The 25,244-nt window shown below is 42.9% G+C and overlaps 1 protein-coding gene across 1 annotated transcript in view; it reads left to right on the forward strand.

Moving 5' to 3' along the window:
* AGR3 (anterior gradient 3, protein disulphide isomerase family member) overlaps nucleotides 1-25,244 on the forward strand; it is a 234,112-nt gene that overhangs the window by 25,115 nt on the left and 183,753 nt on the right. The window lies entirely within an intron of this gene.

Consider the following 25,244-nt stretch of genomic DNA (forward strand, 5'->3'; position numbering starts at 1 on the left):
TCTGCAGCCTCAGACCCTGTCTGGTGTAATGTTCCATACATGCCTGAAACATGCGCCTGCTGGTACCAGCTATGTTGCCACTGCCAGGAGCATTATGTCCAGTGGCCCTACCACGAGCACCCTGGGACATCTGCCTATGTGGTGCCCTGTCAGACATCAAGCTATGCCTGCTGTGACCAGACACAGTAGGCATGGTTACCACACTTTCCTGTGCATTGCCACCAAACATCAGTTGTCCCGCCGCTATGGCCACTGGTGATGGGGTATGTATAAGCACTGAAACTGTGTGCGGGGTTGGGGTGGCTAAAAGGGGGATGTCAAATGATGGCACAGTATGGGCCCCTGACAACCCCACCTGTGCCTCAACAGTACTATCATCATCTTCGGTGTCTGTATGGACACAAACATCAGCTTACATGCAGGAGGGACCCTGCCCCACCTCGCTACCTGTGGGGGGAAAACAATAAATGCACTTTAAAACCTGTACAGCATTGCCTAACAGTACACACACACACACACACACACACACACACACACACACACACACACCTCCGTAATACCTACCTGTCCATGACTTTACAGACGGTCCCACGTATATGTCCATGTGTACCCCATCCTGCATCACACTTGTTAACATTGATACCACTCATTAACATATCAGTCCTCTAAATGCCTACACAAATGGTCACAACACAAGACCTGTTACTACATTACCTGCCTGATCTGTATGTAGTGGTTTTAGATGGCCTCACTGATGTCATTCGGTGTTCACCCTGTGTATGTCCGGACATCATGAGCATGGCTTCTATATATGTGGGCTACTATGTTTTATCCATAATATCACGCACTGGTGTGTCATGTATATGCAATGCTCAGTACATGCCAGATATGCTGCTCAATCAGCCTATCATGTGACAACTGTAATATTTGGATACACTCCCTGGTGTTTACTAGTACTTCCCCAATGCATCTGTAGTGCTGCATACATGGGTTGTAGGTGACCTCTCTGCTGAAGGTGATATTAATGGTGTACCTGGTGTCTACCTTCGCTCTCAATGCCTGTTCCATGCTACAGACCATATTATACTATCAGCTGTCCTGTGATTACACACATGACAAGCATTCCTGGTGTGTAATGTGGCAGTCCATGTACATGTACTGCATGATCCCAGAGTGAGGTACTGCTGTATGAACACCCCACAATCACAAATCTGCATACATGGCCAGCCACACAAGCACACACACATGCACACAAACATCCTACATGCATCAACCTCCCTCCACTTCACCAGAGTGACCCTACAGACTAACTACCCACCAGGAAGCCCACACATACACACACACACACACACACACACACACACACACACATACAGGTGAGGTTGCACAATGATGGTGCACACAATCCTACTATTACCCCTCTGTCAGCATGCATAACATATGGTACCAAACAGCATGCAGTGCAGCTATAGTCAATCCATGCTAGCAACAGTATACATGTGTGTGATACATGTGCTGTGTCACTAGGTGAAGCCCCTTCCCCTGGATACCACTGCACCCATAAACACTGTATTCCTGTGCACCTGTTCTGCACACTGCCATGTACTGTGCACCACACCTCACAGGTGTACAGCCCATTGCTGAATGTGTACTACTGTGTTGGTTATGTCAGCTTTAATGCACACAGCCCCTGTGTTTTCCAGCAACACATACCCGGGATGATATGTGGACAGATGTTATTTGTGAATGCCTGATGTCTGATTCACAGCTCTCAACATCAGTGGACCATGTATGATCAATCCAATACTCTTACACTGACAAGCATCAGAGCATGCTATGGTGGGTGTACACACCCTTTTTGATATGATGCACCCATCCTTGATCTGCCATTGGACCACATCACTGCATTTCTTAACAGTACATGAGCCCAATATGTGAGATGTCCTGTACTTTCACATGCAGTGTCTATGGAATGTGTTACATGTGCAAATGCTGACTGTGATGCATACACACCGTGTGGGCATGTGTGCACACCCTTATGATGATTTGTCACACCTCTTGTGTGTACTACAGCAGTTACTACTCCTGGCAGGGGTATACCAGTGTGGGCCATCTGCATTTGCCAGTATATGTTCAGTCTGCCCTACACATGTCCCCCTATTCTGCATGATTGCAAGGTCTACTCATGTGCACATCCCTTGGTGTTCACACACTGCCATCACTATTGCTGTGGGGGTAGGGTTATGGCTGCCACAGGTCCTGAACATGACTGTGCAGATACAGCCATCCTTATCCTTAGGATCCCTGCTGCAGTGCACTGGTGTGTCATGCTGACACCCCTCCCCTCTCCTTCAGCCTTTTTGCAGATGCATGACAAGTAAGCCCTACACATGTGTGTCACTTTGCAGTGTCCCATACACTGAACACCACATGTTACAGCCTAGTCCCAGATCATAATGTGGACCACTGTGATGCCTTATGCCATAGTGTATCTCTGCAGCAGTTGCCATTGCCCTACATGTATATACACACTGGTGTTGCACTGTATATGGGCATTGTTCCAAACATATCCCTACTGTAGGCCATGTCTCCCACCATTATATTACTCCCTGTGGACACATTCCACAATGACAGGATGTTAGTTATCATGCAGGTGTCTGACATACCCTTCCAATACCCCATCATGGTCACCCCTGTGAGGCCATGCATTTCACAGCAACAATACGTGCACATGTATAGCATGCATTCTGGGTAGGTGTGTTAAATGTGTGCATGGAATATACCATCACCATTACATATACATATCTCTGTGTCTGGATGTGTAGTTACACACACACACACACACACATATGTGTGTGTGTGTATATATATATATATATATATATATATATATATATATATATATATATATATATATATATGTGCCTGTGTATATGTATCCATATTGTACATTCCCTATGGGAGACAGATTGTACTGCATGCTATGTTACTGATACCAGCCTGACATCATACAGGTGGGAAGGAGTACTGTTAACATCTTGTGCCCATGTCATGTCAGGTCCTGGTTATGGGATCCGCAACAGTTGGTAATGTATTGCAGGGCAGACGTGTTTGGCTGTGGGGGGGTATCTATTCGTACTAGACGTATGTTGTTTGGGGCCTCTCACCTCCATTAATGGTGCATGTGGACATATATGTTTTTGTTACGCTCCCATTTTTATCTACAGATGTATGTCTGTATATACCTATATAGATATATATATATATCTGTTTATATATATATATATATATATATATATATATATATATATATATATATATATATATATATATTGCTGTGTGTATGTGTGTGTGTATGTGTATATATATATATATTTATAGATGTAGACATACATATCCATACATCTATAGATATATATGTATGTTTATAGAGATGGATAGAGATAGAGATAGAGATAGCTACATGTTTAAATACATTTCCTGTACTGTTAAGTGACTGTGCTGGATGATATGTTTGGGAAAACTTCAGGGTTATGTATATCTGACATGGCTTAATGGTAAATCACTTTGTCTATGGTGTGCAGGGTCCTGGGCTCAAGACTTGCAGAGGCTGTTTATTTTGTTGCTGAGCAGAACAAGGGCCATTGGATACAGAGTGATTAAAGCACTTTTAAGCTGTTGTAAGTGGGTTTGCGCCAGTTTGCACAGAGGTAAGCACTGCTAACTGCTGATTACAGTTTCTTATACTCAGCTTCTAAATTGCTTAACCTGTGTAGGCAGTGCTTACCCCCACGCAAACAGGGTTAAGCCCACTTACTGCTGCTTAAAAGTGCTTACTCCTGCTTACCCCCGTGCTAATTTCTTTAAAAGAAAAGAAAAAAGGGTTGATAGGAAAGTGGTGAAAAAGGGGCACAAAGAGGGAAAGACAGTAGGGAAAATAGCTAGGGATGTGCAGGAGGGTGTAGGAAAGGTCCATAGCTGCCCATTTCTTATACAGCAACAGCTGTGCATATACACTGACTTTGGAGGTAGATTTGGACACTCAAACCCCTGAGAGAGGTGTGAGGACAACATTAATATGTTGTGATGCCAATTAGACCAGATTACATGTGTCCAGTGGACACGTGTGCAAAATGGACAGGTATGTATGGGGTGAGATTTTTCTTTTTGGGAACAGATTGCGCTTTTTTTTTAGGTGAGAGTGGGATGTTGGGGAGGGATAGTAGGTATAGTTGGGGAAGTAGATTGGGTATGTTAACAGACAAGACAAACAATATGATTACAGGGGTGGTATATGACACGTGGGGGTTAAACATCTTGATGGGGAGGGGTGTTGGGAAATCAGAAGCCCATGAGCCCCCTAGTTGAAACAGTGGGATTGATATCCCCACCCATGAGCTGTCACCACTGCACCTTCACAGCGCCAAAGATGGCTCTGCTGGGCGTTGAGTCTGAGAGCCAGGCAGACCCTCTAGTCATGACATGCAGCCCTAGAGCTGGCATAGACCCTCTAGTCATGACACGCGGCCCTAGAGCTGGCATAGAAGATCTCCAAACTGCTGGTCGAGCTCTCTATACACCACGAACCGGACTTAGCGATGGGTGACAGCTTCTTGTCCATGCCCGCATCCAGGGGGGGGCAAGCCCCAACCCCTGAGGTGGTTCCACCCAAAGGTGGTGCAAGACCAACAGATGAGGAGGTCCCATTTTGGGCCCCAGATGTGCTGGTGCCCAGTGACACGGCCAGCTGAGGTAAGACAGGTGGGTCCGCTGGGACCCGCATTCCTATACCTGCTATAGTGTTTATGGTGTATCAACATATGTGGGTTAGTAATAGTCAACACATTCCAAGGTTAGGTATGACAGCATGCATAGATATTCCCATTAACCCAGACACCAGATACGGAACAGTTGCATAGCAAATGGAATACATGCATATATGGGACCACAGTGGTAATAACAACAGCATGCAGGTACATTGATGGCACCATGCCACCAATGTTGGAGTATTTCAACAAAGCACATGCATGGAAACAGATTTCAATAATTATTAACCAATAGGACATATGTTCCAACAGAACAGTGAAGTCATTACATACCAGTTGAGGTGGGTATTTAGTTTATTGTTGGAGATATGGTAGGGGGGGAGAAAGATGTCAATTAACAACTAGTATATTCCTGTAGTTCACATTCCTTTCCTAGTCAGTGCTGTTATCTGTACTTTACAAGTATTACTTGACTACCCTATTGCCTTAGTTTGGACAGTGATATGGCTGTCTTCATCTTTATACATGAACTGGTTTTACCTGCAGTATACACCTCTTACCTGGTATACCTGTGGAGGAAATGTTTGTTAACACTAACTGTTTCCACACATACTCCCAGATTCCAGCTTGATGTTGTGCCCATACCTGCCTATCTCTTTCTGCACAGACTCTGGCCATGTCTTGACCACATGCAAGTGAATTGGAACATATCTAGACTAGTGCCCTCTTCATACTTAAGTGACTTACCACACTCTTATACAGGCTTTCCTACACAGTTATATTTTGTAGCACAGTGTGGGTGACAGTGATCAGTGATACCTTATTATTCAGAGCAACTGCAACACTCATAATTCCATACAATACCAGAGTAAACAGTACCAGTACAGTGTATCAAGCTTTTTATTTCTTGGCACAGTGTTCGTATCCGATGCACCTGTGGAAGCAATGTTTGTTAGCACTACCTGAATGTTGCCACATAAAGTACCAGATTACACATTAGTATTGTGCACATACATCTCACTCTGTTACTGTACACACTCTGGTCACAGCTTGACAACATGGAGGTGTAGATAGGACATACTTGGCTTATTACCCTCATAACAGTTTTGAGAGTTGCTAGAGTGACAGATTTGTTCTCATAGATGTGTGAGAATCAGTTGTATTCCCTGTTTGCTGCCTAAACATCTGGGATCATCCCACTGATGTCCCAGGAGGACAGGGTGACAGGCAGAAGATATGGGCCCATATACTGGACATTCTGGTCTTATCTGTACAGTTGTGGGGTATGATTCTGTATACAGACTACCACTGCCAGGATTCGAACAATGGCTGTGTGTGCTAAAAATACAACAGTTCATGTCTCAGTTGCATGTGCTATTTGGATTTTGTCTGCCTTTTTACTGTTCTGTCTATGTGTCTCTCAGTTGTACTAAATGATCTCTGGGGATTACACCAGTCGTATACAAGTATTTCTACACATTCTATTTATGTGGCACAGTGTGGGTAGCTGTGTTTAATACAACAGTACTATTATGTGATTGCAAATCTACATTGCCATATAATACCAGAGTATACACATGCAGTCCAGCAGTTAGACCTTTATTCTCAGGCTATTATGCTTTTATTTACATACAAACTATATGAGACTATTTCTGCCATATTCTCCAGTGTATGCAGTACTTGCCTTAAACAATACAGGTTTTATACAGTCAATTAATGTATTAATACTTTTATATTTATTTCCTATGCCAGTACATGCAAGAGTATTACTAACCTGCCTCACATCGCAACCTCTCCAGGCGACAGCCATAGGCTTCCTGGTTCGTGGCCGGCTCACTTGCCACTGTGAAGGACATAAGAGGAATATTTAGCCATACCTATCCATGATATACATGGGCTGACAATTATTGCACACATAGTGGAGTGATACTTACACACAGCTTGGACAGCCCCTGCTGTTCTAGCCTCTTGGATCCACTGCTCCAAGAGGTCCCCCTTACACTGCTTCAGGTCAGCATAGTGATGCCTGACCTGCTTATCAGTTCGAGGTATGCCAGTGGCACTGGTGAGGTCACGGGCGAGATGGTCCTAGGCTTCCGCCTTGTATTGGGAACCCTTGTACTGGCCCTGCAGCAGTCTCTGGTCATGGTCTTTGACTAGGAGTCCTGCCATGACTCTGGACTCCTGGATGGCCCAGCACTGCACCTGGATGTGCACACCCTCTCCCCTTTCTGCCATGGTGTCTGCAAGGGGAAGCTACAACACGTTATGAGATGTATTTCCACCTGATGGGTTTAAGTAGGGCTGATTTCCCACACTTTGCTGTGATTAGCCAGTTTTGAAAAGGCTAAGCTATGGGCAAACTTGCTTACCTAAGGTTGGCATTGTTTAAAGGGGTATACCACTGGGCACATTATGTTAGCTGACCTACACATTGCTTACACCTCCTAAGCTGGTCTGTGCAATGTTTAGCATTGCTTACAATAGACTTTGCATTATATTTTATTTTTGGCATTGATTTATTATTCATTACATCTTGTATATATGTTCATAGGTTCATAAGTTGGTACTGAGCTATCTGCCTGAAGGCATATATTAGCCCAGCCATGTTGTGCGGTATTCACCACCCCTTTAGTAGTTCCCTAGACTGTTGTACTAGCAGCTAGTACCCTTGGCCCCTTATCTAGTAGTGCTGTTGGTGTGATCCCCGGTGTGAACTTTCTGTTACCCATCCACTCATCAAGGTTCCTCTTGAAGAGTGATAGTGAGGGGCTCTGTCTTATGTAGATCGGGACCCTGTTCCATAGTAAATGAAGTCTCTGCGAAGGGAATCTGTCCCTCCAGCATGTTCTAGTCATTGTTGTGTTGAGGTTTATGAGGTTTATATCCCTAGAGCGTGTAGCTCTAGTAGATTTGGTTTTGCTAAGATGGAGCATGTTCAACAATTATGGGTTGGACATGGCTCTGTATGTTAGACAGAGATCACCTCTGAGAAAGCGGTATGCAACAGAGAACAGTCTTAGCTTTTTCAATCGTGCTGCATCCTCTTGGTTAGGTACCTCTGTGGTCTCTCCAGCTGCTGGAGATGTCTAGCCAGGTACATTCCAATTGGTGCATTGTACTCAATAATGGGTCTGATGAGGGAAGAGTAGAGGGGCACCATTACATCCTTAGATCTTGATGCAAACCCTTTCATGATCATATGGGTCACATAAAAGGATTTTCTAACCACTTTGGCAACATGGTTATCAAGGGAAAGCTGGCTATCTACTTGGGTCCCTAGATCCCTTATTTCTTCTTCAGATTTCAGGGGATTACCTCCTATGTTGTAGTTTGCGGGTACTCTTTTTTCCAGAGGGGATTACTACTCATTTTTTTTTTGCATTTAGCTTGAGATCATGGCTTTGAAACCATGCATCAGTCTCATTTAGGCCCTTCTGGACAATCTCCATGTTGACCAGAGACTCTATTATAGCACCCAGTTTGCAGTCATCCGCAAACTTAGTCAGCCACAGCCCTTCCGTGCTTGCCTGTACTTCTGAGAAGTATATGCCAAACAGGAGGGGCCCCAGGACAGAGCCCTGAGGCACACCACTCGTTACTGGTCTGGATTCGGACATAGATCCCGCTACTCTTAATTTATGGGATCTGTCTGAGAGCCAGTTTGTGATCCATCTTGTGACGTAAGGGTTTATGCCCAGGCTAGTGAGCTTATCAATAATACCCAAATGGGGAATGGTGTCAAATGCTTTAGCAAGGTCAAGGTAAGCCGTGTACCTCCTTTCCCTTATCTATAGCCTGAGTAACTGTCTCAAAGAAATCCACCAGGTTCAGGAGGCATGATCTGCCCTTGATGAAGCCGAACTGTGTGGGGTCCAGCGACTGGAGGTTCCCAATCTCTCTATTTATGAGTTCCATAATGATTCGCTCCATAGCCTTACAGATCAGACTGGTCAGGCTTATTGGTCTGGTATCCATGATTCATGTGTACGTACACTGTATGGGGTCCTTGTGTTTTACTGGGGACTTCAACACTCTATTACAATTACACCTCACATCTGGACTGCTGTACCCCAATTCACATATTTATGTTATGTAGTGGGTTATAGAACATGGGCGGCTGTGGTGGTGCCACGGTTAGCATTGCCTCCTCACAGTAAGAGGTTCTCCAGTTCGATCCTCGGCTGGGGTGCCTTCTGTGTGGAGTCTGCATGTCCTCCCTGTGGTCACATGGGTTTCCTCCGGGTGCTCCGGTTTCCTCCCACATCCCAAAGACATGCTGTAGGTGGATTGGACACTCTAAATTGGCCCTAGGTGTGACTGTGTGTGCCTTCTGTGAAAGGGTGGGCACCGGTCTGGCAGCTCAACACTGTAAAATTCCACTGCCAATCATGAACGGACAGGTGATCCGCTGTGCCAACCCCTAACCGGCAAAAGCCGAAAGAAGAAGAAAAAAGATGTGGGTAATAGAACATATGACTGTATACTGATTCCTTTCACAATTTCAATTTGATTTTACTGTAGTGAGGATTTGTTTGGTGATACCTCATTATTCTGTACTGCTGTGATGGCTTGCTGGTTAACTACTGTGACTATAATGTATAGGGTCCTGGGTTCAAGACCTGCAAGGCTGTTTATTTTGTTGGCGGGCAGAGCAAGGGCCATTGGATACAGAGTGATTAAGGCACTTTTGAGCAGGTTTGCATGGGTTTGCTCAAGGGTAAGCAATGCTAACCTCCTGTTAAATATGCTTACAGAGAGTTAGCTTCAATATTGCTTAATCTGTGTAGGCTTAAACTCACTTACTAGTGCTTAAATATGCTTACCTCTGCTTATTGGTGCTTACACTTGCTTATTAGTGCTTACTCCCACTTACAACTGCACTGATTTAGACAGTACTATCTAATGGCTCTTGGGAAGGAGGGGGATTTGGAAGTTGTATGGGGTTATCATTCATTACACATTTTACCTTCCATTTGTATCCATGATTCCTGTGTACATATATTGTATGGGGCACATGTGATTATCTGTGGACTTTGCAACATTATGACACTGACACCTCACATCTGCATTTAATGCAGTACTCCAGTTCACAAATATATGTTATTTAGTAAGTTATGCAACTAAAATATTGGTCATAACATGATTTGACATGGAAAATGGAGTGTGCTGCAGTGGGACTTGAACCGGGAATGCCTGCTTGTAAGACGAATGATCTGCCCATTACACTATTGCTATACTGCTTCATTTGCATATATCTTCCTTGTTATCCTCTTGAGCCATTTAAGCTGCATTAACCGTAGCTAAGTGATGGGCAAACCTGTGCACCTATGGTTAGCTTTAATTAGATTCATAAAAAAATAATGGTATGTTTATTTTTTTGTATTTACTATTGCTGTTGTACACATGGGGGGATGTTGCTGGGGGTATGTAGACACCTATGAGTGGTCTTGCTCATTCTTTTGGCCTTTCTGCTGTTCTTCATTATGGGGGCATGTATATTATGAGAGCTCTGCTCTCAGACACGCCCCCTGCACTCTTACAATCTCTGTGTAAGATTAGGAGCTCAGGCAGCGAGCCTTCATTTAATATGCATGGCACACTGCCATCCTGCTCCTAAATGGCCGCTTTAGTGCAGGACTAAGCTAGTCCTGCACAGAAGATTAGTAAATCCAGGGGCATCTGTGTAAGAATGCAAAGATTGCAAACATTGTACCAATACAGTATCCATACCCACATACAATCTATAATCCTTCTCCAAGAAAACCTAGGATCAGCTTAAATATGCTGTGGAGCAAAATGATATATAACATATGAACTACAGTCTGGTATATAACATTTGAATTTCTTTTATACAAGCACATTTCATTTTAACAAGTAATCAAGTAGCACAGACAGGGAATTTGAAATACAGGGATTTGTAGACGATGCACATTCTCTGTACTTAAAAGTTATTCCATTTGTATACAATCTGATGTTAGGGAATATTGTTTTATGTGTACAGAAAAGGGTCATTCAAAACGTGTATGGCAAAGTATGCAATATTTATGAATTGTTGAGAGCGAGGGCATCACATAAAATTAATTCAGTGATCTGCACAAGAAAAGAGCTATAGTTGTCTAATACTGAATCAGACATGTAGTAATGATTTTAAGAATACTGAAATTAAAACAGTTTTCAACTTGAAAACAAAGAAAGTAGCAAATCAAATCAGTAATTTTAAGTAATGATTAACACTCAGAAATATTGTTTGTTGAACTATCATGAAATACGACAAATAAAATAAATATCTGTCTGATAGAATGGAGAATGTTGCAGTTTAAAATGAAATCTGTAGAGTGATTAACACAGCAAGTACTTTTACCTTGAAATATAATGATTTCCAACAGTTAAATGCAAATGTTTGATAGATCGTAATGGGTAGAACATCTACAGATTTTTAAAATAAATGTATGACTCAATACATCTTCTTTTGAGACAACAAGTTAATGGTATTAGCATCAGTTAAGGAGAACATGCAAAAAGAACAGATTGGTGCAATGCAGTATAGTACAGGAATTTAGTAGCTATAATTCACATCCAGTAATATTGTGATACTCCATTATTTACAAAAGCTTAAAATATTCTGCAGTTCAGTTCTTGTTCCCTTGAGACTTCAGCTCTTTTCATTCAAGAATCAAATAAATGACCATATCATCTTTTCCTCTGGATCACGTATTACTGTTCCAGTTTATACAGTATGCTAAATCCGTAAGGGAACAACCACTCAGTGAATTCAGCCATGTGTGCAGATATATTTCCAGGCTACCATTTAAAGAACTGGCAAGAAGGGAAGGAAAAGAAAATTACACAGGAGGACAAACAAAAACATCTTCTGCTACTACCGATTTAGAAGGGTGTTTGCATGAGATACTTATCAATGAAGATCCAAGACCATAAAGTTATTTTTGTGTAGCACTGCTGTGAATCAGGAAGTTTTTTAAGAAGTTAGTTAAGCAGAGTAATTTTTAGACCAAAAGGCTTAAGTTAAACAGTATAAGTAACTCTTATAACAGGCTAAATGTTGGATCTTCACAGCAAGGTTTCAAAGATGCTGATTATTCCAGAAAAATCAATAACTGTATTGCAGTGCAGCTGATTTTTCTCCATAGCTTGAAGTTATTTACTGTTTACAGCATGTAGCATTTCATATAGAGTAAACTGGATGAAGAAGCATAATTTATAAAGACTGTAAGAAGATTAATTATGATCATCTAGACTGTTTTTGATTAATGACACCCACAAAGGCTGATTTCAATATAATTCTCTTTAAGGACATACAGTTTCCATCTTTCTCAAAAAATAATATAAATGTCTAACATATGAACTTTCTGAACACTTGATTCATGTTGTAGACCAGAGCAATGTTTCAACAAAATTTGCATTTCTTTTTACGTGCAAGATTATCAGTTTAATTTATTCAGTGTTCCATAGTTTGAATCTATTTAAATTTTGCATATATACAAAAGCATTTGAAATGAATATGTAACTTAGATAATTAGAGAACCAGAAAGACAGCATATGTATGAGACCCCATGGATGAAATGCTGGTGTATGTTAAAAATAAGAATCGTGACAAAAACAAGTCCAACATTTAAGATCTCATACTAGCTTCTTTATGAACCGCACTCCACAATGACCAGTTGTGCCCTAAATCATGATTAGATGAAATAAATGAGTTCTCATATAGGCTAAGTAAGTACTTAAGTTATACCTCATGATCCATTTAAATAGAAAGACAAGCATTGCGTATTAAAAAGGTTAATGTAAGATGCAGAGTACTAGATTTAATTTTGTTGATATTTGTATTTTCCATGGACTGGCATCTTACCTGTGAAGTTTCATGCTCTGTTTGGTTTTCTGATAATATTACACTTTTGAATCTATTGTCTGTTTGTTTGTCTTTATTCTCATGTCCTGTTAATCATCAGCCCCTCCATAACCAATCAGCCCATTTGCTTCCCTTCAGTAGGGTTAAGGTCAAGTGTTGACTGGGAGGGTCCATTATTCAGAAAGCTGTCAGGGTTGTTTGTGTTTTCTCTAGTGTATGCACTGACTCTCCACACATGCCTGGTAAGGTACAGGGCAGGGCCTTGCAATGTGCTGATGATGGAGCATGTCACCTCACTTCCACATGGTACAGTTTCTCCTCCTCCTCCCAATGCAAAAATAGTGGCCTGTCTGGTATCTACCAGGGAGGCTGCACCACAAATGTGCCCAATGAGCATTCACAACCCTCACTCTCCCAAGGAGAGACGGACAGAATATGCTGCTTCACCCCTTCCCCTTTGTTAGGTGACTTTTCCAGTGCTGGGTCTGCTAATTTAACTCCAGTCACCTGGGTCAAAGTCAGGACTCTATTTCCTGTGCCATGGAGCCAGGCTATTTAATTGGATTTCTACTATTGTGCTGAACAGTGGCAACTCCTTTGGAATGATTCTCATTTATGTCTGGTATTTTTTGGCAAAAAGATGATGTCTACTGCTTTGCCTCTATGAATATGTGGAATGCTGCTCAGTGTGCTACACATATGGCAATACTGGTCATATTTCTACCTTGAGTACTGAACAAGCACTTTCATAGTTGCTTATGGTCTCCAATAAATTTTGAATGTCTATCTGGCAATATATTTCAAAGGTTATACTGGAAAATGCATTACCTCATGGACTAAGGGTTCTGTTGGAAAAATGGGTTAGTGTAACATCTGGTCTATTTGTTTATTTGTTGTCAGTTTGTTAACCAGTTAAGTCAACTGGACAAGTGTTTTTTCATGGGCAACACTGGAGCACTGTCTAAACAACTTACTCAGTCATACACCTACAGAAATGATGGCTGAGGAAATGAAACACTGCACTACAGACAGGAACAGCTCATTAACAGTAAAGGGCAATCTATTCAACGCAGTGTTTTGATGGTGTCTGCAACTTGTTTATTTGAATACTATGAATGCTCCATAGACGTTACCCTGAGCAGTAGCACTTTAGGGATCACCCCAATATGAACATGTTAATAAGGTGAAGAAAGATATGCTATAGTAAAATAATAATTGGGGAATGGCTTAATGGTTGTGTTTATTTGGCAGGCATAAGGTACAGGGTCTGATTTCCACCATTGAGGGATACATGGCTAGCCTTATAAAGGCCCTGGTGGTCATTAACCTAGTATATACATCTAAGAACCTACAAAGAGCTAAAAATATTAGGCAGTTGGTTTGGCATAATGGTTAAGGTCTTGACCTCATAGACACAAGGTACAGAGTTTGATATCAATTTCAGTTTATTCTTTAGGCTTAAAATGGTCCTGCAGGGCAGTTAACCTAGTAGTAACCTATAAATAATATTAACTGCTGTGGTCAGGGATTCCAGGTCTTCAAGTTAATAAAGCAAAATCAAACTCCTTTTAAATATCCTATGTTGTCTTGCACTGAGGCGCATATAACTGAATAATGTAACATTTAACACTTTTTAACAGCATTTTCCTGAATACTCTGGACTCCTTAGCCCCCTCCAGGAAGATTAGAGTGAAATCCAATCATGCTCCCTGGCTTTCAAAATAAACTAAGTTCATCATGAAACAAAGAGACAGTGTCTGGAAAGTCTGGATCAAATCTAAACAAACACATCTTCTCAAATACAAACAACTATGCAATCTTGCTAAAAAACAGGCAATAATAGACAAGAAGTCATTCTATAGCTCAGGCCAGAACAAATATAATTCAAATCTTTGTAAATTTTGGACAACACTCAACAGCATCCTTTACCCAGGTAGTCCCTCTAACCCCTCACCCTACCCAAACACAACTCCTGAGGAAACCGCTACCCTGCTGAATTCACATTTTATCTCCTCCATCCAAAATCTCCTACCCTCTCAACCTACCTCTTCCACTTTACTTAACCGCACACCCACCCCAACACTACTTTTTCCTTTAAGCCTGTTCCCATTTCCTACATCAAATCTCTACTGCTCAAACACAAACCCTGCTCCCCCTCTACTGACAAATTACCTCCTACCTTCCTCAAACTCGCAGCTGACTCTATCTCCTACCCAGTGACAAAATTAATAAATAGATCTATGCAAGAATCTACTATTCCTACCCTTTGGAAATCTTTCTACACTATACCTCTCCATAAAGGAGATAACTCCACTGACCCTTCAAACTATCGACCTATTGCCATTCTGTCCCCACTATCTAAGATACTAGAAAAATGTATCCACAGTTAGCTTTTCCATCACCTTCTCAATCAAAACTTACTCACCCCTACTCAACATGGCTTTCACCCCTCTTGCAGCATAACTATTGCTCTACTCTCCTTTATTCACACCATTGCAGAATCTTTGGACAACAATAAACTTACTTCCTGTCTCTTTCTTGACCTTTCCAAAGCATTTAATACAGTGTCTCATCCATTACTTCTATCTAAACTTGCTAATCTTCACCTTTCCACCTCCACCCTCAGCTGGTTCGCTAGCTATCTGTCTGGACACAAACAATCAGTCAAATGGCTCTCTTCCCCCTCTCCTTTCTTGCCTATCTCTACTGGTGTTCCACAAGGTTCTATCTTGGGTCTCCTCTTATTCAACATCTTCACCAATGATCTTTTCACCTCATGCTATCAGTCTTCTCTCATACAATACGCAGACAACTCCACAATCATTTCTACAGCCAACAACATCTCTGACCTACACTCCCTAACCCAAACAGCTCTACTTTCCACTGAACAATGGCTTTCAGAAAACTTACTGGTCCTCAATCCCACAAAAACCAAACTCTTACTCTTTCTGCCCCACTCTCTTACTCATCATAAATTCTCCTTTGTCATTAAGTCTTGTAATAACACAGCTATCCAACCTAACACCTATACCAAACTCCTAGGGGTCATCGATGATGAACTAAAATTCAATCAACACATACAGCAATGCATAAAGAAAACACATCAGAAACTAGGTCTGTTATACCGAAACAAAAAATACCTCAGTCCCGAGGCTAGACTCACCCTAGGACAAGCACTTCTCCTCCCCTCTCTCCTCTATGCCGCTCCAGTTCTCACAAATATCCAAAAAACTACTCTGAACAAACTCCAACAATCCTACCACAAAATAACCAGATTCATCACTAACTCCCCAAACAACACACACTACTGTGTTGCTTTAAAGTCTCTACAATGGCTAGAACTCCCACAACTACTACATCTCTACCAATTTCATATGCTGCACTCTATACTCTTTAAACCATCCTACTGTCCATCTTTATCCCTCTTTGTCTCTGTGTACACCCCATCTAGACCCCTCTGCACCTCTAATCAACAACTGCTTGATATTTACTACCCAAATAAGTCAGTAGGTAAGCTACTCTACAAACACTCTGTGGCCCAAGCCTGGAACAAAATTCCCCTTGGCATACGCTCAATCTCTCACACCCCACTATTTAAAAAGAAACTCAAGACACATTTACTCAATTCCAGAATCTGCCCCTGCTATGACCCTACATAGTTCTCTCCTCCCCCACATTGGAATCACTCTCAGTTGATCCTTGTAACACTCTGCCTCACTAGTACAGTTACTTAGTATCTTGAGATAAAAAAATGTTTTTGCTGTCATTTAACTGTTGTCAGTGTTGTTTTTCTATTGTTTATTACTGTAATGCTAGTTTTATTTCTATTCTGTTTGCTGTGCTTGTCTGCTACTGTAATGTTTTATTGTACTATCTGGAGCTTTTCTCCTCGGGTCTCCCCTGAAAATGGGACAAAATCCCAGTTGGACTAACCCGGTTAACAAATGTCAATAAATAAATAAATAAATAAATGTCCTTTTCTCCTTGTTTTCAACAGCAGTAAGTGTCTGTGGAAGCAGTATGTAGCTCCTTTTTGAGACTAAATTGTAATGTGTAGGTAATAAATAAATAAATATATGTATTTGCAGGTGTATGTTTGTGGTACTCTCCACTGTCTGGTATTTATGTATGTATTTATTTTTGTCAGTTTGTTTACCAGGTAAATTAACTGGTCATCTAACCCTTTTCAGTCATGACCTGGACATAAAATGTATACTCCAAATCTGACTTCAAACCAGTGACAAGTGGAATACCACAGGGTTCAGTCCTGGGACCTCTCCTGTTTGGCATCTACTTCTCTGAAGTACAGGCTAACACAGAAGGCCTCTGGCTAATGAAGTTCACAGATGACTGCAAACTAGGAGCCATAGTAGAGTCCCCAAATGATGTGGACATCCTACAGAAGGGTCTCACTGAGACAGATGCCTGGTGTCAGAGCCATGGCCTCCAGCTCAATGCCAAAAAGTGCATTGTCATCCCCTTTGGTTAAAAACTCTGTACTCATGAACTACCACATAAACTGCAGTCTACTTAACACCAAATGTGTGATAAGAGACCTTGGGACCCAGGTGGACAGTAGTCTCTCCTTTGATAATCACATCACCACAGTAGTCAGGAAATCCTTCTATGTGGCACACCTCATCACAAAAGGGTTCTCATCCAGGAAAAAAAAAGGTCATTGTTCCCCTCTAAAGACCCATTATAGAGTACAACACCCCTTTTGGAATGTACCTCACAAGACATCTGCAGCAGCAGGAAAGGCCACAGAAGTACCTCACAAAGAGGATTACTGGCTTCAAACAGATGCCCTACACTGACCGTCTCAAAAAACTCCAGCTTTATTCTGTAGCATATCACCTACTCTGAGGAGATCTCTGCCTAACATATAAAGCTATGTTAAACCCTGAGCTATTGGACATGCTACACCTGAAGAAATCCCAATCCCTCAGAGCTACATGCTCTAGGGACCTAAAGCTTGTCACCACAATAAACAGGACAGGGTAGAGGGATAGATTCCTGTCCCAGAGATTTCCTATACTCTGGAACAAGCTTCCCATCTATGTCAAGCAAAGTTCCTAATTAGCACTCTTCAAGAAAAATCTTGATGAGTGAAAGGGAAAAAGGAAATACACCCTGGGGATCACTTCTGTGGCCCTGCTTGACAGGAGCACAGGAAATTAACTGTCTTGGGTGGCATAAGCCAGGGAACCTTGTTGGCTAGGCTTACATAGGCCCTTGGGGCAATAACCTAGTACCTACCTATGAACCTATAAGAAAATACCTATTTACAGTAATGTAGATGTGTACATGCATACAGTGTATGTTAAAAATGCAGACGTTTCAATTTAGTAATATAGTTAGTCACAATCTTAAGTGAGGCATGCCTAATATGTGCATTACAGTAAGGCATTACATATATTTCATACTAATATTTTTACACAGAAAAAGAAGTTATGTACTCATCATAACATTCCATGTTTGTTGTCCTTGATCTCGCCTTTCTTCTTGTTGGTTGGGATTGGAGTTGATCCTCGACTCCAACTCTGCTGTATTCTAAGAGCTTCCACTGGCTCGAGGCTAGACCCTATCCCATCGTGCCTAGCACTAGTTACCCAGATCTTGTTTGTGATAACCCATAACACCAGACTACAATATGCAGATATAAACTATAGGCATATATAAAAATATATATGTATATATACATACATATATAAGAAAACTACCAAGCCATAAGTAGAAAACTCTTATTCTACCCAACTCATAAGGCAGGAAGGGAATCAAGGCTTATATAACCAAAGATGGATAATTCCTCTCGATCCTTCAGGAGGGGGAAGAAGGGTGGGATACAAGAAGGAAAGCGAGATCAAAGACAACAAACATGGAATGTTATGGTGAGTACATAACTTCTTTGTTATGTTGTCCCTATCTCACCTTCCTTCTTGTTGGTTGGGACCACATCCCCAGCACCTTCTTCTTTGGTGGCTTAATGGAATAGACTCTTTTTAGGACCGTGGAACCAAAGGATGCCCTGTTCTGGGAGGCTACATCTACTTTGTAATGAGTGATGAAGGTATGGGGGTTAACCCACGTAGCTGCCGCACAAATTGAGACTAAAGGCAGTCTGGCCTGAAAGGCAGTAGAGGTAGACAAGACCCTAGTTGAGTGTCCTAGAATTTTTCCTGGCAGTTGTTTGTTCTGAGAGCTATAGAAGTAAGTAATGGTGTCTGAAAGCCATTTTGATAAAGTTACTTCTGAGTCTAAAGTTCCTTTTTGCTTTCTGCAAAGGATACAAACAATTGGTCAGATTGTCTGAATTCCTGTGTCCTGTGCAAGTAAAAATGTAATTGTCTATGAACATCCAGTTGGTGGAGCTCATACTATGCCTTGTTGCCATGGTTCGGAAAGAATACAGATAGTTCTATTGATTTGATTCAGATTGAACTCTGAGCAAACTTTTGGTAGAAAGGAGGGGTTGGTTCTGAGAAACTCTATCTTTGTGAAAAATTAAATAAGGGGGATGAATGGAAAGAGATTGTAATTCTGATACCCTCCTAGCTTAGGTAATGGCGATCATGAACATTGTTTTCCAAGTCAAAAATTTTAGAGAACAAGAACTAGCCAGTTCGAACAGAGGAAGAATCAAGGCAGTTAGGACTAAATTTAGATCCCAAGAAGGAAGTGATTCTACTTCTCTGAAGTACAGGCCAACACTAAGGGAATCTGGCTAGCAAAGTTTGCAGATGACTGCAAACTGGGAGCCATTATTGAATCCCCAAATGATGTGGATAGTCTACAAAAGGGCCTTACAGAAACACATGCTTGGTGCCAGAGCCATGGGCTCAAGCTCAATGCCAAGAAATGTACAGTTATCCCCTTTGGGAAAAACATGTACCCGTGAATTATCACATAGGTGGCAGTACACTAAACACCGAAAGTGTGATGAGACTTAGGGACACAGATGGACAGTGGTCTCACCTTCAATAACCACATCGCCACAACAGTCAGGAAATCCTTCTATGTGGCACACCTCATCACTAAGGGCTTTTCATCCAGAAAAAAAGGAAGTCATTGTCCCACTGTAGTCACACCTCATTAGACCCATTATAGAATACAATGCCCCATTTTGTATGTACCTCTCAAGACATCTGCAACAACTGGAAAGGCCACAAAAATACCTCACTAAAAGAATCACAGGCCTAAAGCAGATGCCCTATGCTGACCACCTTAAAAAAACTCCAGCTATACTCAGTCGCATGTCATCTACTCTGAGGTGATCTCTGTTTAACATACAAGGCCATGTCAAACCCAGAGCTGCTGGACATGCTACACTTGAAGAAATCCCAATCCCTCAGAGCCACATGCTCCAGGGATCTAAATCTTGTCATCACAATAAACAAAACATGCTGGAGGGATACGTTCCTGACCCAGAGACTCCCCAGACTCTGGAATAGACTGCCCATACATGTCAAGCAGAGCACCTCTTTGGCCCTCTTCAAAAGAAACCTTGATTGGATGGGAGAAAGGAAGTTCACCCCGGGGATCACATCAGTCACCCTGCTAGACAGTGGTCCAGGGAAGTAAATAGTATGGGAAGAAATAGCCAGGGAATTGTTATGACTAGGCTTGTACAGGCCCTAGGGCCAATAACCTAGTACCAACCTATGCATCTATGAACCTATGGTTCTCTTATTGGGGGTCTCAAAAGGATAGCACCCCTCAGAAAAACTTTGCATAGCCTGTAAGACGTAACACTGGAACCAATTTCTTCCACATGAAAGTTGGAAATGGCAGCCAATTGATCTTGGATAGTTGCTGTTGTCGCTCCTTGGTTAAAAGTTTCTGAGAGGAATTCTAGGATCTTTGAAATAGGTGCAGTAAAAGGATCAATATTATTTTTGTCTGCCCAACAAGAGAACTGTTTCCATTTTCTAGTATAGAGTTTTCTCAGAGGATTTGTGAGAGGATATTAGAATATGCTGTACTGCCAGGGAGATGTCAGGAAGCCTGGCTAAGACGGGAAGTGGAGGAACCAAGCTGTCAGCTTGAGGGTCTGTAAGGAAGGATGGAGTGTGCCCAAATGATGCATTAGCAGATCCAGAACTAGGTCCAGAATGCAAGGCTCCTCCTGAAGATGGGGCCATAGAAAAAGGAACCAGATTTGATGAGGCCAGTAGGGGGCAATGAGAATTAGCTTGAAACCCACTGATTTTGCTTTCTGAAGAGGTTTGGGTATCTGAGGGAATGGGGGAAAAGCATACAGAAGTCCCGGGGGCCAATCATGAACAAGTGCATCCCTGCATGATTGCCCCAGTGGGGGGACTAGGGTGAAATAGCTGCTGCATTTGGCATTGATGTATGTGGCAAAGATAACAGCAAGGCTGGCCCCACTTGCAAAACATGTGGTTCACAATATCCTGTTTCAGGGACCATTCATGAGGCATAAGTATAGCCCTGCTTAGCTTGTCCGCTATCAAGTTGGATTTCCCCAGAATGCGCATTGCAATCAGAAAGCGTTGGGAAGACATCACCCATTGCCATACTCTTAGAGCCTCTCAACACAAGGGGTAGGATCTGGTTCTGCTTTGCTTGTTGATGTACCATACCACTGACATGTTGTCCATCTAAATTGCAATCATCCCCATGGGGAGAGAGCTGTGAAGTGCTTGCAATGCCAGGAGCACCGCTCTCACCTTGAGGATGTTTATGTGCAAGTGTTACTCATGTTGTTGCCAAGTCCCATGAAGAGTCTGTCCCAGATAATGCCCCCCCCCACCCTACCTGGGAACCGTCTATGGTCACTGTGGTCACTGGTTGGGGGAGGATGAATTATTTGCTTATCAGCTAGGTGAACTGAAGCCACCATTTTAGGTCCTTCTTGCAGGTCTCCATGATGAGAATTTTGTGGGACATGGGTATATCTCGCATGGACCATTGAGCAAACAGGAGCCACTGCAATAACCTCATGTGGAAGCGCACCAAGGGAACTAGCATTATTGCTGTCGCCATTGACCCCATGACTTTCAGAACAAATCTTGCTTGAGTCTTTTTCCTCCCAATTAAAATTGCAACCTGGTGTCAAGTGGTCGATACCATCTCATGAGGCAATTTTGCTATCATATCTTTGGTATCTAGATCTGCTCCTATAAATGTAATATATTGACAGGGCAACAAGGCAGACTTTTTGTAGTTTATAGTGATGCCTAGCTGAGAGCAGAGGTGGATTGTGGTCTTCCTTGTCTCAGTTAGTCAATGCTTGTGATGGCAGTAAGGAGCCAGTCATCCAGATATGGAAACACCCGGAATCCTAGATGCCTCAGATGAGCTGTGACTACTGCCATGCATTTGGTGAACACCCTGGGGGCTGTGGTGAGGCCAAAGGGCAGAGCTCTGAACTGGTAGTTTCTGGCTCCTAGCCAGAAGCGCAGAAATCTCCTGGATGGCCTGTCCATCTTGATATGGTAGTATGCATCCTGGAAATCGATGAAGCACATCCAATTGTTCTTTCCCAGGAAGGGAAGTATGGACTGCAGTGCCACCATCCAGAACTTTGTCTTCTTGACAGACTTCTTGAGTCTGCTGAGGTCCAAAATGGGCCTCCAGTCCCCTGTTTTCTTTGCTACTAAAAAGACCCTTTAGTAAGTTCCGTACCCAATTTGGTCTGCAGGGACTTCTTGGATGACTCTTTTTTTCTTAGCAACTTTTGAACTTCTAGAGTTGCTTGTTCCCTTAGATAGGGTGGCACATCTGGGATGGATTTTTATTTCCTGGAAAGAGGTGGCATGGAGATAGGAATACTGTATCCCCTGGATATTACTGACTGTACCTATGTGTCTTTTGTGGTATTTTGCCAGGCTTCTGGGTACAGTGACAATCTTCCCCTGACTGCCTCCAGAGGTGGACAGGAGGTCCTTTCAGGAGCACTGGAAGGGCCTACCAGAGAACATATTTCTGTTGCCCTGACTCTGCAAACCCCTCTGCCGCGAGGGCGGTGTCTCCCATAATTATTCCACCCTCTGCCCAAGGGGGAAAAATCACCACGTGCATCAGGCAAAACTCCCTGGGATTTCTGGAACCACATTTTCCACCTTTTTGGCCTTTTGGATAAGGTCTAGAAGGTGCAGAAAAATGTACTCCCACAGCAGAGAGAGTCTTTCCATCCTGCTCATATCTGATTAGAGTGTCTTTTTTACCTTAGGCCTGAACAATGACGAGCCATCAAAAGGGGAGTTGGTAAAGGAGGACTTGAAGGGCTCTGCAGAGGCATAAGCAGGAAGGTCTCCGTAAGGTGACATCTGTGCCTGCAGCCCTGATCACTCAATTGGCTGCATAGGAAATAAGCTGCATGGAGGAGTTAACTACTGAAGATAAGGTTGCAAGCTGAGAAGCAGTTCTATCTGCAGCTCCTGCAGCTGTAGGATCCTGTAGGGTATCTCCTAGCTCTTTCAGGAGATCCCTCTGAAGATGGGTGAAATGGGATAAATAATTCAGAGACCTAAGAGTAAAGGCCGCTGAAGAAAAGACATGCTTCCCGTTTCTGTCCATCGTATGGGACTCTTTGTTCAGCAGATGGACATAAGTAGAGGTCTCTGCTAATTCCTTCTTAGTGGCTGCCACCACCATAGCATCAACTGGCATGTCCTTGGTCAGGAAAGGTTTTTCATCTGGTGCAGTTATGAACTTATTGGGCCTCTGCGGAACTGGTTCCATCGATTCTGGTGAGCTCCACGCCTTTTGACTTACTGCCCCTATCAGTGGGTCAAAGGGTGGAGACACCCAAGAGGTGGAGGGCCAGGAACTGAATGAGTCTTCAGAAGGGGAAAGGGACCTTCAGCCACCCCTCTGTTTGAGGATTTCCAGAATGTCCAAGAATGAGACATCCTCAGCGGGTGACCTTGGGGACCCATCTGAGTCCTCAAAGTCCATATCCGATGTCAGGGACTCAGGGGAGTCCACATGCTTTCTCTTACATGTCCACTTCTGAGAGACCTCATCAGGGGGATGCTCCTGGGGAGGTTTTAGAAGATGGGGGGACACCCAGTGGGGCATCCTGGGGCATTGGCTCCCTATGCTAAGAATGGAGGGGTGGTGAGAGGGAAGACACTGGCTCCGTAGGGGACTGAGTAACTGAATCTGGGGAAGGAGCTGTCTGAGAGGACAGCACATGCCTCATCACCTCAAAGGCACCATGATCCCATCCTGAGAGGGTCCCTGGCTCTGAAGAGTTGAGAGACCTCTCCCACACTGAGGGCGATGGCTCAGAGGCCGATGTGGGAGCTGAGCTCACCTGCGCCAAAGCTCCAAGAGAGAGAGTGGGGTTGGACAAGGGTCTGATGCCACCCCCCCCCTCGGAGCTGACGAGGGATTGTCAGCTCCCAGATCCCTCGATAGAAGGAGGTATCGAGGAGATTGGAGTGGATGTCGGAACTGAGAGACCGGAGGTTTTCGGAACTGATGGTTCCACCACAATGACTTCCATGCACTCCGGTGCAGAGCTCAGGTGATTCGAAGGAGGAATAGATGATCCGGGGGGTAGAGTAGTTGGCTCCACATCCATACGGGCTGGGCTCAATAAGATTTTGGTGAGAGCCAGTGTCTTGAGTAGCCTCTTCACCACCCTCTCCACATCATTGTCTGAAAAACTCCTGGATGACTGAGAGGAGTGGGTGGATGATCGGTGACTGCCCGCCACAGACTGGAGAAGCGGTGACTGTGGAGTAGACCGCACTGGTTCCAAAGAAGGAGATCTAGTCCTTTTGTGACTCTTAGACAGTTCTGAGGACACTAATGGAACCACAGCAGATAAAGTCTTGCTGGACCTGAGATGTTTTGGATCCGACAAACTGGAGCATTTGTCTTGCTGCTTCGACGGCTCTGAGGTATGAACCAACGGAGATGTTGGTTTGGAGGATTTTTCTGATTTTTTTTTACCTGATTCCCTTCCATTGGAGTCCTGCAGATGCACAGCTCCCAGGCAATCAACACAGCTAGTATGTCTGCCAGTCAGGGACATTTTTTTAGGAGCAAGAGCCACACTATTTGAATCCAGAAGGCTTGGATTCCTTGGCCACTTTTTTTGACATTGTTGACAAGCACAAAACAGCAACAAGCACAACAAAACTATAGCTATAGGAGAAGTATACCACTCTACAATAACAACCACAAAAACACTATATCTAAATTTTCTTTTTTTTTTTTTACATGGAAAGAAATGGAAGGTAATGGAAGATAACAGAAAAGGGAGAGCCTCTAAGTTAAATGACAACTGCCCCAAACAAAGAGCCTCTAACTTAAATGGCTAACTCCTTAACAAGAAAAGGGAGATGGAGGGAATAAGGGGAACCCCTCTAACTGAAAGCTGGCCAAAAGCAAGGGTGAATCCTCTAACTAAAAATGGATTCGTAAGGGAGGTCAATAGGCCTGAAGGAAAAAAACAGCCTGAACCACAATAACAACAACCGAAAATGGAGATAGGGATCCTAGAACAGCTACTACTGATCTACAGAAAAAAACTTCCTTAAAGATTTTAACATTTTAGTAGAGAATATAATAAGAAAAATCAAAAACTTAGCCTGAGCCAGTCTCCAGCAATCTCGAAGCTTCAAGCGGCA

The sequence above is a fragment of the Protopterus annectens genome, chromosome 3.part0, assembly GCF_019279795.1.
Source record: "Protopterus annectens isolate FY-2018-M chromosome 3.part0, PAN1.0, whole genome shotgun sequence".
Lineage (NCBI taxonomy): Eukaryota > Metazoa > Chordata > Ceratodontiformes > Protopteridae > Protopterus > Protopterus annectens.